Here is a 17,433-nt window from a genome sequence, read left to right as displayed (position 1 = left end):
AATGAAATAATGTGATAACTTTATCATCTCGGGTAATAATCAAAAGATGTTTGAAAGCAAAGACTCTTGACACAGTCTTCTCCACGTAAGGTAAATTAGTCGATCTCAAAATGGAGATAGCAAGGTTTTTCTCCCACAAAACAGAAAACTTGCCAGAAAAAAACATGCAAATTAACAGGCATAATACACTGGTCGCATAGTATTTCTGGTTTCGACCATAACTATAAGTAGCTCAAATAGTTCTGGACTTCAACCAGTTCGTCACATCCCTGCTGCAGACAAACTAAATTAAGAAAAAAAATTTTAATTTATCAGTGAGGAATGGGAACAGTTTTGAGTTGGAATTAGATATGCTAATGGAGAATAACCACGACATGAAACTGACTAAAGGAAAAAGTCAAAATCACACACTTAAAATTTCCGTTTCCAGTTCTTCTTTTGGGTCCATAAATAGCTGGATTCCTTTGTACATGAAAATCATTATAGGAAAGTCATGTTTCGGCACAGGCAATATCTAAATCATTTTATAAATTTAAGTAGCAATTAATGAGATAAATAATATCGCAGTAAAGAAGTGCAATTTAAGATATGAAACGAGATATCTACTTGATATCTGTAGCAAATTTCAAAGAATGTTTATACGTTAGACAAAAAAAATAATTTTAGGAAGTTCAGTAAATATAAATGTTGCTTCGAATTGTACACAGCTGAATAGTTATTGCTTTGTAAGATTTATAATTTATTTCTGAAAGAGAAAGACGCGTGTTCATTAAATGACTTAAACGCGCGATTAATTTCGTTAAATGCATTCTGCACAGGCTTGCAAAAAATGTCAACTGAAATAAATCTAATCAAACAGTGGAATAAATGAAGTATATCTCTCTTAAGTATCGGGCTCAATGGCCTGTCACGGCCAAGTAACTTGGCTTCGCAGAAACCTAATTAATTCTGGAGGGGGGGGGGGGATCTGCAGGACAAAAGACTAGTTTCCGGAAGGAAAACCTTGTCACCTCGCCAAATGAAAAGCTTTATAAAAAGGTTTTTCGTATTCTAGACGGGATTCAATCCCTGGTCTCTACAATCAAAGGACGTCGTGGATAATCTATGCTGATGTTCTAAAAACCAAAGCTTAATTAATTACTTTAATTACCACCCACATCCTTCATTTGGACATCCGTACACATTATTAGGAGGTAAATACTTTTGTTTACATTTAAAATAGCAGTCGTTAATAAAAAAAAAATAATAATTAAAAAAAAAAAAGCTTTGCCGGCCTAGATGGCCAAGTGGATAGAGTCTTCGCTCTCCAACCAATAGGCTGTGGGTTCGAATTCCACCGCTCGTTTATGAAACTGCGACCCTGCTTACTGGAGGCGCGAAGTGGTTTGAAAAAGATCTTTGATTGGCTTGTAGACCAGGATTTCCGGATTATCACACCCTTAGCCCTGAGTGATAATGAAAACAATAGGTTTATATTTCGTGATTGGGATTCAATACATATGAATGTTTGTTCCAATTTGATTCAAAGATAGGGGAACTCATGGCAGTAAACTAATTGGTGTTACCAATTGGTTTACTGTCATTAATTTAAGCAAACAAATTTCAAAAACACGAACCATTACTTCAAAAAAAAGTGAACCATAGTCACCTATTCTTCTAATATCAAGTGCGCGTAGAAGTACCATAACGTGATTTTTTAAAAATTTTCATTTCTGCACTTAGTAGATTATGCTGATAACACGTTTATTCATTTCAGACGCGAAAACGTTTTAGAAATTTGAAGAATTTATATATATATCAGCAGAAAAGCAAACTTAATTCGCATAAAAGTTTTATTTTTATTTCAGAAATCGGAGGAGTGGATAAGCGAATTAAAATAAATTATTGCTTATTCTATTTCAGAATTTGCAACAATTTGCTTTGAATGTTGAATGATTTTTAAACAATAAAATATTCAGAGCATACTTTATGACCTTAAGGACTACTAGTCGAGAAAAAAAAAAGCAAACGTCCCAGGATTTAGTCCAGAAATATCTTCAAACCTAAATGGATTTTAGAAGCTAGGTCCTTCCAACCAGGGCACTGTAGAATACCGCATACGCTGCGGAAGCTTGGCATATAAGTGAAGAAATACAAGCAAAAAAATAATATTTATATAGGTTCACATAGTGTGAGATCGTCTCCTCCCCCACTCACTGAAGACTTCAAAAGCACCACGTCTGGAGTCTAAAGGAGGGATTCCAGATTATATTAACTAGCAGCCCATCCAATATTAATTTCCAATGAATTTAGTTATATTCATACGAATAAGTGAGGCGCATGATTGAAAATAATTTTAAATTTTAAATAAATTTTCTATAAACATACCTAAGTCCTAACGAATAAAATGTAAAACAAAATTAAAGAGGATGCAAATACATGGCATGATTTTTTTTTTCATATGAAGAAAAAAAATCGAAATACTTATTTGAAAATGTTCTCGCCTCTAGACTATTTTTCTCCGTTTGTTGCCGTTTATTTACTATGTATATCCCTCTCTCTTCAATAACTAATACTTTCTTGTTTCTATTTCCAGTCTATAAAAAACAAATGCAATATACGAAGCACAGTACGAATTAAGATTACACATTCAGAGAATAGAGAAACACTGAGAGAAAAAGGAACATACATATACTCGTGAAAATAAAAATAAAATATTTTTCAAAATTCTGTTCACGATCGCCGTGGCTTATCCATCTTTATTATAGATTTAAGTCCCTCCGCTTTTTGATTATCAAGTAAGAATAAGTTGATCAAGATGTTGCGGGTGTGTCAGTCGACCCAGGTGACCTTCGTGTCCCCGTCACGGACGACAAAGTTATGTTTCCCACCATTATGTAGCTCAAGTCTCCGATCTACGTCTCACTGACTTCTGAATGTCGTTGGACGCTGGAGTGTCGCGTCATACTTTCGCTGCGTGCCGAAACTGTCACGCGATTTTTTTAAATGTGGGAAAGTTGTAGAAAACCGACGGAGCGGGCAAAGTGGGTTGTCGCAATGGAAGAATGCCTCGTGGGGTTAAAATACCCTCTGAATTTAGTTTAGTGTATAATGTCATGGACTACTGCGAAGTCACTTCGATGTATTGTTGGCTTTGTTCTCTTGCTTGTTTCTTTTGTGAAATTATTTAACTAAAAAACATCGTCCACGTGAAAGACTGTGTTCGAATATAAAACGGATTTCCAATCGATACATACATGAAATTCATGTGTGACCACATTGTCGAGAGTGCTGTATACTCATAAAATAAAACGATATAATTTTGAATGCATTAAAAAGTTAATAAGGGCGATGCTATTTTTTTTTTAAATTAGAATACTTTTTTAAACTTATTCACAACGATAAGTTCATTTTCAATAAGTATGCAAAGAAAAAGAGTGCGATATAAATTAATGTCTACTTCTTTTTTTTCACGGTAGTTGATTTTCATTTATTAACGGAGGATGGGGGATAAATCTTCTCTCTTCCATCATCTATGCGGATGATGATGAGGCCGAATAAACTCTTTCCACGTCTTTCTGTCCCGGAAGAGTCCGAACAATTCTGTCCAGTTTGGTGTCGCTTGTTGTGATTTGGTTTTCAGGTCCTCTTTTATTTTGTCTATCTATCTAATTCTGGGCCGTCCTTTAGATCTTTTACCTTCCATCGTTGTATTCAGGGCTTTAGATGGTAGTCTTTCTGTTCCCATTCTGGTCACATGGCCAAACCATCGCAGTCTTCTTTCTTGGATTTTGTCTATTATTGTTATTTCTTGTTTTAGTCGTTTCCTTACGTCTTCGTTTCTTAGTCGATCCAGCAGAGATACAACAAGTATCTCTGCTGGATCGACTTAGCCAATGGTTGGCTTCTTAGCCAACCATTGGCTAAGAAGATTATTTCAGTAACTTCTTAGTTACTGAAATGCGTTGCCTAAGAAGCCAACCCATTTCAGCAACTAATAATTTTTTCTCTTCGGCCTTTTTGAGATTCCAGCATTCACTTCCATGGAGGAGTATTGGAAGGACCATTGTTTCATAGATTCTTTTGTTACTTGTTTGATGTCTCGTGACTTCCATATTTTATTAAGTCGTCCAAACGTTTGGTATTCTTGATTCGTCTGTTTATATTTTTTATAATTTCAACATTGTATTCAATAATTCCTCCAAGGTAGAAGAAGTTTTCTACCTGCTCTAGATTCTTACTATCAATTTCAATTTTCAGATTGGTGCTTCTTTTTCCTATTTGCATAATTTTTGTTTTGTCTATATTTATGTTTAATCCAGATTTTATACACGCCTTTATTTTATCTGAAATTCGCCGTCGATTTTCTTGTGTGCTTGCAAGTAATGCAATGTCGTCTGCAAATTTTAAATTTGTCACATTTTCCCCATATATTTTGATTCGGAGTTTTCATTGTTTAAGGCCTTATTGGTTGCTTCTTCCAGTGTAAGACTGAGAAACTGAGGAAGCAACAGTGAATGGAGTCGATTTATGTGAATTCCATTCTTGACAATATTGGCATCCACATATATCTTAAGCAATATTAGCGTCTACAGGAATGGTACTTTTATTGTTGAGGTGCATAAAAGTGTTTCATAAGATGTGTAAACATAAGATTCATTTTGTCCGTCTACTGCAATTATCCCACCGCATTTGCTGGACAGTAGAATTTTACTGACATTTGGTATTTGGGATCCTTAATAATATAAAAAGGCCACTAATAATCTTAATTTACTTCAGTTGAATCATCTTTACTCTGCGTTATTCTGTCAATAACTCTAACCTGAAAAAATGGAATATAAATTTACAGTATGAATAATCTTTACAAAAACTTGTAAAGATCATTCTCTCATTCACAGTCATGGCGACCTATTATTCCACTCAATCACCGCACTTCAAGCAAAATCTCTGGTCCTCATACACTTGCTAACCACACTCTTGCTCAATTTCCAAGGATGGCCACTAATTTCTGTTTCCTGTGTTAATCCTGTAAAAACCTTTAAGTAATTTGTATGTCTCAATCATATTCCCTCTTCAACCTATCCTCATAAGATGCATTCCACAGAGCTGTCATCATCTCGGTCGCTCGCTTCTGAATCCTTTTCACCTCTTGCTCATCTGGAAGAAACTTATGCGATTCCATGCAGAGAAGTCAAGATAATCTTATTAAGATCCTATTAACGAAGTATAATAGCCTGCTTATCTCTGCACATCAGTGTTCTTCAGTAACCAAGTAATCCGATTAGTTGTTTTAGCCACTTTTGCAATGTGTCCTCTAATAGTTGAATTCCCTACCACTAGCATCCCCAAATTCCTGGCTTCATCGATTTCCTGGAATACAGTTCCATCAATATGGTACAAAGCTGGTAATTTTATTTTCACTCGAAAATGCATAACCATACAATCTGCCATATTATTTAAATCATCCTGCAAAAGTTTAACATCTTGATTGACTACCGCTCTAGCAGTTTTGCCTCATCGGAAAACAACCGAATATTTCCTCTCAGATAATTTCCTATAGCATGAATGTGCAAATTAAATAGCAGTGGTCTAAGTACAGAGCCCCAAGGAAGGCTCCTGGTCACAGGCCCTCTAGTAGACTACTCGTGAACAAACTATCGTCTGGTATCTCTCCCTCAACCATCTTTTTATCCGGTTACCAACTTTATATTGATCCTTATGTGCTGCAATTTATTTATCAAAATTCCAGGAGGTATTCTGTAAAAAGCCTTCGCAAAATTCAGCTGTATTTCGTATACCCATTACGTTTATCCAACTCAGCTGTCACTGTATTATTAAAGGTGAGTAAGTTACTGAGATATGACCTGCTCTTCACAAAATGTTTCCCCCCCCAGTTAACAAGATTATCCTCGTCCCTCCGAAAAATGACAAGGAAATCAGGGTTTAAGTAATTCGTTATGGAAGCATTTGAAGCTTTGAATGTTTGACCACAATGGATAGATTCGAGGTTAGTGAGAGATGGTCATTTACGTATATTAGGTATACAGCATGGGAGAAAAGAAGTATGATGTCCTTCGGTATTCAGGCATTTGTGGGAAAATATACAGAAAGGAGGAGGCTCTCCAGTAGGACAAGCGGAAAACGATCAACGAACGTTGGAAAACACAAAGATGGCCATTTGATAAGTTGGCCTTTAAGTTAGACGGGACCAAATGTTACAGAAATGACAAGAGTAACTATGCCAGTTTCTGCAACCACCTCTGCATAGCTTGTTTCCAGAATAATTATCAGTTAAGATACCCGCTGTATCGAAAGCGACGAAATCCATATTGGCGACCACTGATATGGACTTTAACTGATGGAGTAGTTAGCTGCTGATAATCTCAATTATGTTCGAAAGAACACATGTGAGGGCAAGGGGGTTGATAGCTTTTAGTGGTGGATTTCTCTTTTGATTTTATATATATATATATATATATATATATATATATATATATATATATATATATATAATGATAAGCTTTTTATGTCACGTTTTGAAACTCAGGGTGAGAAACCCTGAGTGTCGAGTCTTCAAAATAAAATTCGAGTCATCATAAATTCAAGGAGAACCGGCCTACCAGTCCGAAACACGGGGGGGGGGGCAATAGGCGCCAGGGGGGCGTATCCCCTAGTATATATATATTTGAAAAAATAATAATTATACTGACTAGGAGCACCGAGAAAGGTATGGTAAAAACTTTAATCAAACACGACTTCTTCAGGTATGTAAATAACTACAAAAGAACTGGAAAAAATAACAAGTTAAAAGAAGTCGGCGTTCCGACGAAACTAGTCGTGTTTGATTAAAGTTTTTATCATACTTTTATCGGTGCTCCTAGTCAGTATAATTATTATTTTTAAAATGTCTACAAGCCGAGTGATTTGTCTGTTTGCTTACTTGGGAAACGAAGTAAAACCAGGTTTAAAATAGCTTGGTATCTTTAAGATTTATTATACCCAAGGTAAAATACTTTCTATATATATATATATATATATATATATATATATATATAGGAATAAGCTGAATGGGTTTGTTTCCATCCTGTAGAACAGTTTTTTTATCCAATGTGGCTCCTGCCCATGAAAGGCTTCCACAAATAGTACATTAGTATTGGGGGTGGGATAATGATTCTTCCCCATTTTTTTTAATTAATTTTATATATTTTTATTTGTTTTTTTACAGAGTCCAGAAACACTACTCTAGAGATCGAACATGGAACTTTTCAAGCCATTTCAGAATTCCAATAAGCGGAGAGGTGGTCTCATACCGAATCAATGTTGATAACTAAAAATATTTAATTTGATCAGTTGTATTATAAATATACTATGAAAATATGGAAAATCAAATATTAAGATGACACCAAAATCAGAAAGAATATTCCTAGGTTGATTTTTGCAAGAAAGAAGATGAATGAAGAAAGAAGCCGAAGACAGTGGAATTACTCAGACAGACAGAAAAGAGAAAGAAGTAGTAAACTTTCTCCATCTGTCCTAAACAGAGAAGAATCCCGTTCTGATGGCCAACCTTCATAATGAAGATGAAAGGAATATATACCGAATTCCTTAATCTAAGTCTGGACAACATGAGAAAGTGAGATAAAAGTGAACTGAATTATGTGATTTATTTAAAAATAGGATCCAATTTTACAATCTCATTCTTAGATAACATCAGCGATATTACGTTTTTGAGGAAATGTAGTACTTAAGAAATTGACACTATGACTGTTACAGGATTGAAAAAAATATCTCTAAATCTGCCTGGACAATTTCCGGTTCTATTCAGAAAAGGCCAGAAAGTTAGGTTGAGCAAATGACACTGATCGATTCGTACGCTCTTCGAAACTTGGCAAATCTCATTTGGCAATGAATCACCATGACCTCACGATTCCAACTAAAAATTAACATATTAACATATTAACGTTTCTTCCTCCCCATTTAACTCTTGTGTCGTACTAGTGTAGTTCAGCCTTTAGTGAGATAATTTACAATAAATTAAAAAAAAAAATTGAATATCCGCATTTCAATTATTACTTGAATTTCCTGACCACTGATTTCATGGCTGTAAATACACTGATTGGAAAGAAGTTAACGGACACCCTATGGGCAAGATGCATCGAGTCATATAACGAGTCACCTGTTTGCAGCCGGTATAAATTGAAGGAATACGATGCTCCCAATTAGTGCAACTGTTTACGGATGAAATGGCTGCGAGAAGGGAACTGAGGGAGTTTGAAAGTGGCGTTGTGATAGGATGCCATGTTGCATCTATCTATTCGGCAAACTGTTGACAAATTGGGACATTATTAGATTGTTGGCCATCCCAGGTGAACAATCAGTGATACCATACTAAGATGGAAGTAGAAGGAGTCAACTGCAAGTGCTATCCGCAGTTGTCCCCCCCCCCCCCACATACACACACGTTGAATGTGGAGTTCCGGGCATCGACTGGAACGCGAATCTACACAAAAACATTCAGAACCGAGGCTCCCAACTTCGGTTGGGAGCCTCGGTTCTGAATTTTCCATGGGGAGGATGCAATATGCAAGCCCCACATTACCCAAAACAACATTTCAGCGTCGTCTTAAGTGGTGCATAGTGCGTTGGGACTTGGAAGCTTGGAAAGCTGTGCAATGGAGCGTCGGACCACGCTATACCCTCTACCGAGCAGATGGACGGGTGAGACGGTTGCCCGGTGAACGTCTCTTACCAGAGTGCGTAACTCCAACTATGAAATTCGGTGGCAGTGTGATAGTTATGGTCCTGTTTTTCCTGGTTTGGCCTCAGACTTCGATTTTTGGTGCCACGAACAACGAACTCCAAGGGGAATCTGAACATTCCGGACAATGAAATGCTTCCTACTTTTAGGGTTACTACGGAATTGACCAGTGCTTCTTTTAGACATACATTGTACCGGGTCATAAGGCTTCTGCTAATAACTGCGTGGTTTGTGGGCATGAACGTCACCGCACTTGACTGGTCTCCACAAATCCGTGATCTCAACCCTACTGAATATCTGTGGGATGAACTGGAGCGTCTGGTGAGGTCAAGGCCGTCCGCCCCACAACACGCTTACAGGAAAAGTTGCCCATTGATCTCTATCGTACTCTTGTGGAAAGGGTAACCAGTAGGATCGCTACTGTCATCGCAGCGAAAGGAGGTCCTACATATTATTAAGGTGGGTGCCATGGCTGTCTGTTTGTGCCTTACACTATTGCGTCAGTTGACTTCTCTCTAAGCAGTGTACATCCCAGATGTTTCTAAGTACTCTCCAGAATTATTCTGCCGCCATACTATTTTTATCTGTAACGACAGTGTTTTCATAGAAATACTGAAGTGAAATATTTCTCTGTGTTGTATATTATAAATGACAAAAAATTATATTGTTGTCTTCATCAATATTTTACATAACCATGAGAAGATGGATTCCACATGAAATAACTTCATGAGGGGGGGGGTGAATTCTAAGTGAATTTAATGTTACCTTTCTCAAGAATCAGCAGCAATAAAAAACAACCCCTCATCCCCATCCTAAAGTGCACTGGCAGATGGCAGTGTATACAATCTTTCGTTTGAATAAGTCGTTTACTAGAAATGCTTCGACCTCACTTCAGTTCTTCAGCAGCAGCTTCATGTACTTAACATTTCTATGCTGAAGGATGACTTCTGCTGTTGAGTTAGCTCACAGTTATCACAAACAGGACCGAACCGGCTTTCATCGCCTGGTGACGCCGCGTTCATCCAAACTGAGGGCAGAAAAAACGTGGCTTTACAGTATGTTTTGTCTCTTACTCCCTCCCACTCGCCATCAAAGCCCCCGATTTCTTCCAGTGGGTAATCCTAAGAATAGGTATCCTGCAGACTTGAAAATGCGGGATAACTGAAATACAACAAACGGTGCGTGCTTATTCTGCTGGACACTTCAGGCTTTAGCATACGACGCTTTTGTTTGAGGTCGAGAGTGAATGCAACGCGTATTTTATTCATGAAATACTCAGAACTCACAAAATGCATTTTTAAACATAATCTGAAAAGGCAGACATTCACTATTATAAACCTATCGTGAGCTAATCGCGCATAATATTTGAATGTAATCGGACTTGTTGTAGTGGACAATACACGGCGGTATACCTACATATTACGTATGTTTTTGATTAAAAGGCGCACAATGCTAACTGCTGCTTAATAATAATAAATATATATTTATATATACTCTGATTTATATAGTTATCTTATCGTATATTTTTATGATAATGAGATTCGTACTTAAATTTCTAATCTAATGTACAAAATATCCAATGTTAAACAGATAACTTTCCTCTTAGTACGGCTAAGCCAGAGTAGGCTTTGTGTATTTCTCGTTAGGAATGATGCCAGAAAAAAATTAGCGTGGACTAGTAACCATTAATTAGGCCACTATAACAGTACTCTAAATACAAGTGGTACCCAAAATAATCAAATATAAACCAAAATAAGATTTTGATAAGGATCCAAACTTGAGGAATTTATTTAATAAGAATTAGATGAGGCTCAAGTCCGTTATGCAATTTAAACAGAAGAGAAAAAAAAGTATTTTGTTAATGCCTGGTTCTTTGTTAAACCGTTAAAAGGAAAGTATCTAAAAAATTACTAGTTTCAAATCAATCCGAACAAGTCTAAATAAATGAGTATATAAATGGATAAAATAAAATTTGTGTATCGAAACCAACTAAAATTGATGAAGTGCTCATTTTATATGAACTAGTAAAATATTCACGTAAACAGCATCTTAAGAGCAGCATTTCCTTTTCTTGAAATGTGAATTTTTAAGAAAGGTTTTATAAAGGTACATTTACCGAGACTACATCTGTGTGGGGAAAACGCATGTATCAAAATAATTGTGATTTTTAAGGAACAAAAATGGAAACTTTCGTACAAAATTGTATTCCTTGCTCCGCTATGAAATTATTAATAAACAAATATGGTATGTAACCAGTTTGTTTTCCCGACTATTGTTAAACTGAGTAACAAGTGAAACTTCCAGCATGATCCACTATTAACACATTCATATATAAAAAATAATTTAAAAAAAAAGTAAAAACGCCCGGAAATTTAACTGAGTGAAAAAAAAAAAGAAAAAAAAAAGATCGGTTGTTTACGCTTAGTTAATCAAGTACAGAAATAAAGTTTTGTGGATTGAATAAATAAAGTTGTTCTAGGGACAGAAAGGTCATATTTATAGACAGCTCCTGTAAGTTCAAGGCTCAATACTGGTATCTCTCTCGCGCTTTAAACAGGGCGAAAAAGAGAATAACGTGCTAAGGAAAGTCTTACTTAAAGGTGAGGTACATTGGTAGTTTGCGAAGCATTTATTTATAGCATAGGTGAGGGAAAAGAATATTGTGTATAGGAACTCACCTAACGTGTACCTTGTCTCTAGGTAAGTCATCGATTAGCATACTCTTCTCAAACTCTAACGTTTTCACTTAAAGTCGGGAAAATGATGTCAATATGGCCTTCGCCTAACAAATGAGAAGAATTACGCATGCAATCTCCACCATTAACATATTACGTAGGTAGGCGCGCGCACACACAAATTCATTCATTCATTCATTTAACCCTTGGAAAACACGTTGGAAAAAATGTTTCAGACAACTTGCAATTAAATCTAAATAGGAAAGATTGTAAAACTGACTGATATCGTCCTTTAATGAGAAAATCTTATGGAAAGAGGTGGATAGCGACAAAACTGAAATAGAAAATATTTGAAAATCGGCGTATCACTGAAGAAACAAAAAACTCAAACAAATTTTAATGTAAAAATATTGAAAGGTCATAACGTGCAACTAGTTCTTCCTTTTCTATATTGCATTTTCATAAGAAGCACATTTTATTCTGCAACCGTTCAACATTATCTGTCTATGATAATAAAATAAAGCACTAAATTACTCGTATTCTTAAGAATTAAACCAGTTTATGCATCATGAGAATTTACTAGTGAATATTGTGTACAGAACACCAAGATAGATAGGTATCAGGGTCATTAAAAAGGGAAGTCCAACAGGAGAATCTGAATGGGAACTTGCGCCTCTTGGTTCTTGTGAAACATTTTTTCCTCTATTGTCTACTCACAGTAGATTTAGCTATCCACTCTTATATTACTCGTGTGATGGGCTTTCCATTCGTAACCAACAGTGTTCCTTTCGCTGCCAATAAATCTTACTCAGGAGTTTGCCGACAATACGATATATTCCATTTTTCCATTTGACAACTCTTACAATTACATGATTTGAAAACTAAAATATCCACGAATTTTTAACTGCTGATTTCCAGCCAGATTCTTGTTACTTGTGCTCAACTTTGATAATACTCTCATCTAGAATAAGTTTAATTTTCGCTGGAGTTAATCATTTAAATAGTACGGTTGCTGTTTAAGGCAATTTTTTCTTTTATAAAATTGTAAGTAAAAATATTTAAAAAACGTTCTAAGGCTCATATACTGCAATAACAGCCTTTCCTTTAAAGTAATATATTTTATTATCTTCATATAACATTATCTGCATAGAGAGAGAGAGAAAATCTTTTACTTCGACTCGTGATTATTAGTCTGATATACAGTTGAATATTTCAGAAATAATTTGTCATTTTTCTCATCGCGAGACTTAAGATCTGACAGTATTATAGGGTTTTTTATTTATTTTTTTTTTTTAATTTTTTTTTTAATTTCTTTATGGAGTATAAGTGATTGCCCTCTGGAAGAAAAAAAAATGATATCCAGATTGAAGTTGATCGCAAGTACTTTTCTTGTAGTGTATTTACTAAAGAACATTATCAGGGAATTTCTAATGCATGCCTTACAGTTCGAAAGATATATTAAGTTTGAAGGCAATTAAAATCTCATTAAATGAGATTTTAATTGCCTTAATAGTGTAATAGTTTCACCACTTACTGCAACTACTACCGCTTTGTGTAACAATTTCAAATGAAACAAACGAATTTTTTATGTGAATGATATTGCGTCAAATAATTCCACACATTTTAAATTTACGTTTTCATTCGAGAAACAAATACATTAAGATAGTTCGATAATTTGTTTTTACAAAAGTTTAGCCGCCAATTTAAAATCGAGTTTCAATTTCCGTGAAATTGAATACATTATTTTATGTACAATATTGCAAAGTGCATTTATAATATACAGATTTTCAATCATATTCTATTATTTTCATTTACTAGATTCCTGATCCTGATTTACGCTCACGCGTAGACCCACAGTTTACCGTGTAGACATTCAAAACCGACATCCCTACGGAATATGTTGGTTATATGTTACTCCTTATTCCAGGAGTGTCTTATGTCTGTAGAAGTGTGTGTTCACGGGGCCGGTTTGCCTATTCTGAGGGACCAAAAAAACCCGAGTTTCCGGGTGTAAAAAACCCTCTACCTCCGTATGAGACCGGCTAACTCATCTTTAGTCGAAAGAGACCAGATAAAGGGTCCTCACGTCAAGGACGGGAATCGAACCCTGGTCTTTTCGACCAAAGGGCTTCGTCAATACCGACAGAGCTACGGAGGCTCTTTACTAGATTAAAAGCTTGTTTTAAGATTAAATTTACATTCTTAATAAATCTGCGAAAACATATCGAAAATTCAAGAATGTTGCTTATTTCACAAAATGTAAGACAAATTGAATGTTACAGAAAAATTAATTTGTATTACGTATGACAAAAGACAGATGTCAATATCTTTATTGAAATATTCTGAAAAGCAAGTTTCATGTAACCCCGATGTCAAACAACTATAACAGCTACTCTTAAACTTTGCAGTAATAGGACTTCTCCTGTTTACCCAACTGCATGCTCAAGATGAAAAGCCTTAAAATTTTGAATTAGAAAGGTAACTATTCAGGCATATCTGGATACTTTTGAAGATCAAGGTTTTGCTATTATTTAGTGCAGAATTTAAAACCGAGTCGAAAATTAATGTGAGATTGGAAAACAATGTGGAAGATGAAAATCGGATTCGTGAGAAAAAGACAGTATATAATACGAATAAAATCATAAATAAAACAAGACAATGAATTTAAATATAATGAAATGTTAAAAAATTATTAGTAAAACACCTGCAGAAAACATAGCACCTTGATTATCTCATGATACTAATTATGTACAAAGCACACGTTCTCTGAATAATTTTAAACACTTAATTTTTCAAGAGAGTATGATTAGTAGACAAGTGATATAACAAAACTGAACACCAGGATCGAAGAGAACGATCTGACTCACCATAAACCTAACTGAAAAGCTATCCTAGAAAATATCAAAATTACAGGAAATAATAGGGGAAACGCAGAAAGCAAAATGATTAAACTTAGCACTGCGGACTACAAAGAGGCTACCAGCGTAAATTAGTTTTCCGAACTCTGAATCCAGTTCATCCATTAAGCTTGTTGTAAATGAAATTCTATAACCGTGTAATATGTTTGTTGCGTTTCTTCAAAAATGGACACATAAATGCTGTAATCTTTACCTAGATCAGTAGTTCTCAAACTGGGTGCCGCAAGTATGCCACGAAATTTTGAATCGTTTATTTGAAAAAAACAAAATATTCAATTGCCACAAATAACTAAATCAAAAACAAAAAAAATTATATATTTTGATTTTAATGGATGAAGCGTATATAAAAATTATCATTTTTTGTATCACTCTTATATTATATACTGGGATTTCATTAGATCACCGCGTGTCGTAGTAACTAGATATGTGATGGCATAAATACTGGGGAAAATGAACTAATGAATGGTTAGTTGTCCTGCTGTCTGTTTTAGTATTTCTCTGTTCAGTGTGACAAGTATTATACATGATCATTTCCCCTAAACAAAAATCATGAGTCTTTTGTCATCGGTGAGAATAAACGAAGTACGATATTAAAATCATTAAATTCAGTGAGTAGAGGTTTTTCTTATTGTTATATATTCCAACTATAACGAAAAAAATAGAAAAAATTGACCATTATTTTCCAGACATTTCAGTCAATTTATACGATTGGATTCGAAATCCAATTGTAGAGTCAACATCAGCAATGAGTGAGTTAAGTCTTATAGAAGCCGAAGAATTAATTGATATAAGTAACGATCGTACGTTGAAATTGAAGCATTCAGAAATGTGTCTGAATTCATTTTGGATAACAACTATGAAGGAGTATCCCAATATAGGATTCAAAGCACTTAACATCTTATTGCAATTTTCTACATCTTATTTGTGTGAACTGGGTTTTTCTGCACTCGTAAATATTAAAACAAAGAAGAGAGAAAGACTAAAGGCCCTTGAAAATGAGATGAGAATATGTCTCTCAAAAACAAGGCCTAATATCAAAGAAATATGCAAACAACACCAGGCACATATTTCACATTAAGTTCATATTTTATTATCTGCACCTTTATAATAGCTTTTGTTTTGTATGTTTTTGGGTTGTTTGAAAATAAACCAATTTAGTTTAAATAAAATCTGTTTTCTTTTAAACACGCTTTCCTTGATATCTTTAGTATCTGTAATATCAATTTATTTATGGGTTATATATGCGAGTCTTTCAGAATCAATTAATCGCCACTTTACTCTCTATAAAAAGCAAATAATACTAGGGGTGCCGTGAAATTTATTTATTCATTTTAGTGTGCCGCCAGACAAAAAAGTTTAAGAACCACTGACCTAGATCAAGTCTTAATCGGATGCGGTACAGAAGGAGCTAATTTGATAAATATTTAGCAAATTCTCTTTCCTTACACAAATAACCTGAATTTTGTTTTGAAAGTAATTTAAGTCGGAAGTCAATGCAAAAAATTGTTTTTAAGAGTAAAATTAAATAAATATTTACACAGAGTTAACGTTTTACTATATAAAACTTTGTTGCATAGTGTAAGCAGCCTTCTCTATCAGGGGTAAATGATATTACTTACAGAGCTACAATCGCCAAGAACTTTGAGTATGTGCACGCACGCGTTCAATTCTGTGGTATGTAGACATGATACATTTCTCGAGAGACGAGAGGTTCGAAAGACGATGAAAAACTCCACGTGCAGATCGCTCCGCGGGTATGCCTCCTTCCACGCCCTTCGATGACTTTGCACCCCCCTCCCCTTACTTCTTGCGTCTGTGACGCGTGCCATACAGCAAGTTAGAAAAACTACCAACAAACGGGCATCTGTCGCGCCTATTTTAAGGTGGGGGTGTAGATGTCTCGTTCTAGACACCGTAGATAAAAGAAAGGCAACTGCCGGCAAACGACACAGCATGATGGAATGAGGCTGGCCTTTCGCCAGGTATGCACAACTAGACAAGTCTACGGTGCTTATGATGGTCATGTACATCTCGCACAGTGCACGTGTCGGTAGATGTTCTGGCTAAATACAGTAATACTTATGTTTGTAACAGGAACAGCTTCCTAAGCTACTTCCTTAATACGTAATTGCAATGTTCTAATAAGCCACCTGCTGATATTTGTTATCACATTTGAAACAAAACAAAAAAATTCCCGTTTAAAACGAGCCATTTTCTTATCATCTTCATATTATGTCATCAGTCACTTGGAGGAACTATTATTCAGTTGATAGCTTCGACAAATTACAGCGGACATTTTTAATCGATAACATGGAAGAAATAAACTTAATTTGTACTATATCAACTAGCCTGACAAATGGATAGTCAAAAATTCGTAACCTACATAGTCAACTGTTTTCTTCTCATTATATTAATATTAATTAAATTATTAAACTTACATATAATCTGTAATGCATTTTGAAAGATGGAAGTTATTTAAATAAGAATAATCGCGTAATCTTAAAACATCGTACATTCGTATTATGGTTGTAAAAATAATAAAACACTAATGAAAATATAAAAATTAATAAGAGCTTATCCTTCTGATACTTAATTCATTAAAAAACAGTATGTATTCCTTTATGAACTCCATCGCGAAAGTTCTCGCCTTCCTTCACAACTTATTGCGCAATGATTTTGGTGAAATGTTTTACTTTGCTGACTGTGAACAGCATTCAAGCTGTTTATGAAGAAATCCACATGAGAATGTAAGAGTGTATTTTATGAAGGATATCTGGCGTCTGGGAGATCCATAGACTTCCATACTACTAAGCTAATGATGTTTAACATTTTAAACTCTCATCATATAAATCGTTCTAATTTGCAGACTAGAAAAATGTGCCATCAATATTTGAGAGTTTTGTATCATTCAGTTTTGGAAACTTTCCATTTAAGCAAAACCATCTTTTTTATCTAAAATCTTACTTTCCATCCACTGTCAGGCTTAACCAGTTCTAGCATACATGCGGAACCAACTTTTTATCTTCCAAATTACAACCAAAATATAAAATTATATTTTAGTGTATTTGTTATTACAGATCGACAATGGGTTTTGCTGTAAGGT

The 17,433-nt window shown here is 35.0% G+C and overlaps 1 protein-coding gene across 3 annotated transcripts in view; it reads left to right on the top strand.

The window, feature by feature from the left end:
• The window catches only part of LOC150101395 (uncharacterized), a 334,623-nt gene that overhangs the window by 197,868 nt on the left and 119,322 nt on the right, over window positions 1-17,433 (top strand). The window lies entirely within an intron of this gene.

This window comes from Typopeltis vanoorti, chromosome 11 (assembly GCF_054136105.1).
Source record: "Typopeltis vanoorti isolate ZY-2024b chromosome 11, IOZ_Tvanoo_1.0, whole genome shotgun sequence".
Taxonomy (NCBI): domain Eukaryota; kingdom Metazoa; phylum Arthropoda; class Arachnida; order Uropygi; family Thelyphonidae; genus Typopeltis; species Typopeltis vanoorti.
This window is presented reverse-complemented; position numbering and strand designations above follow the sequence as displayed.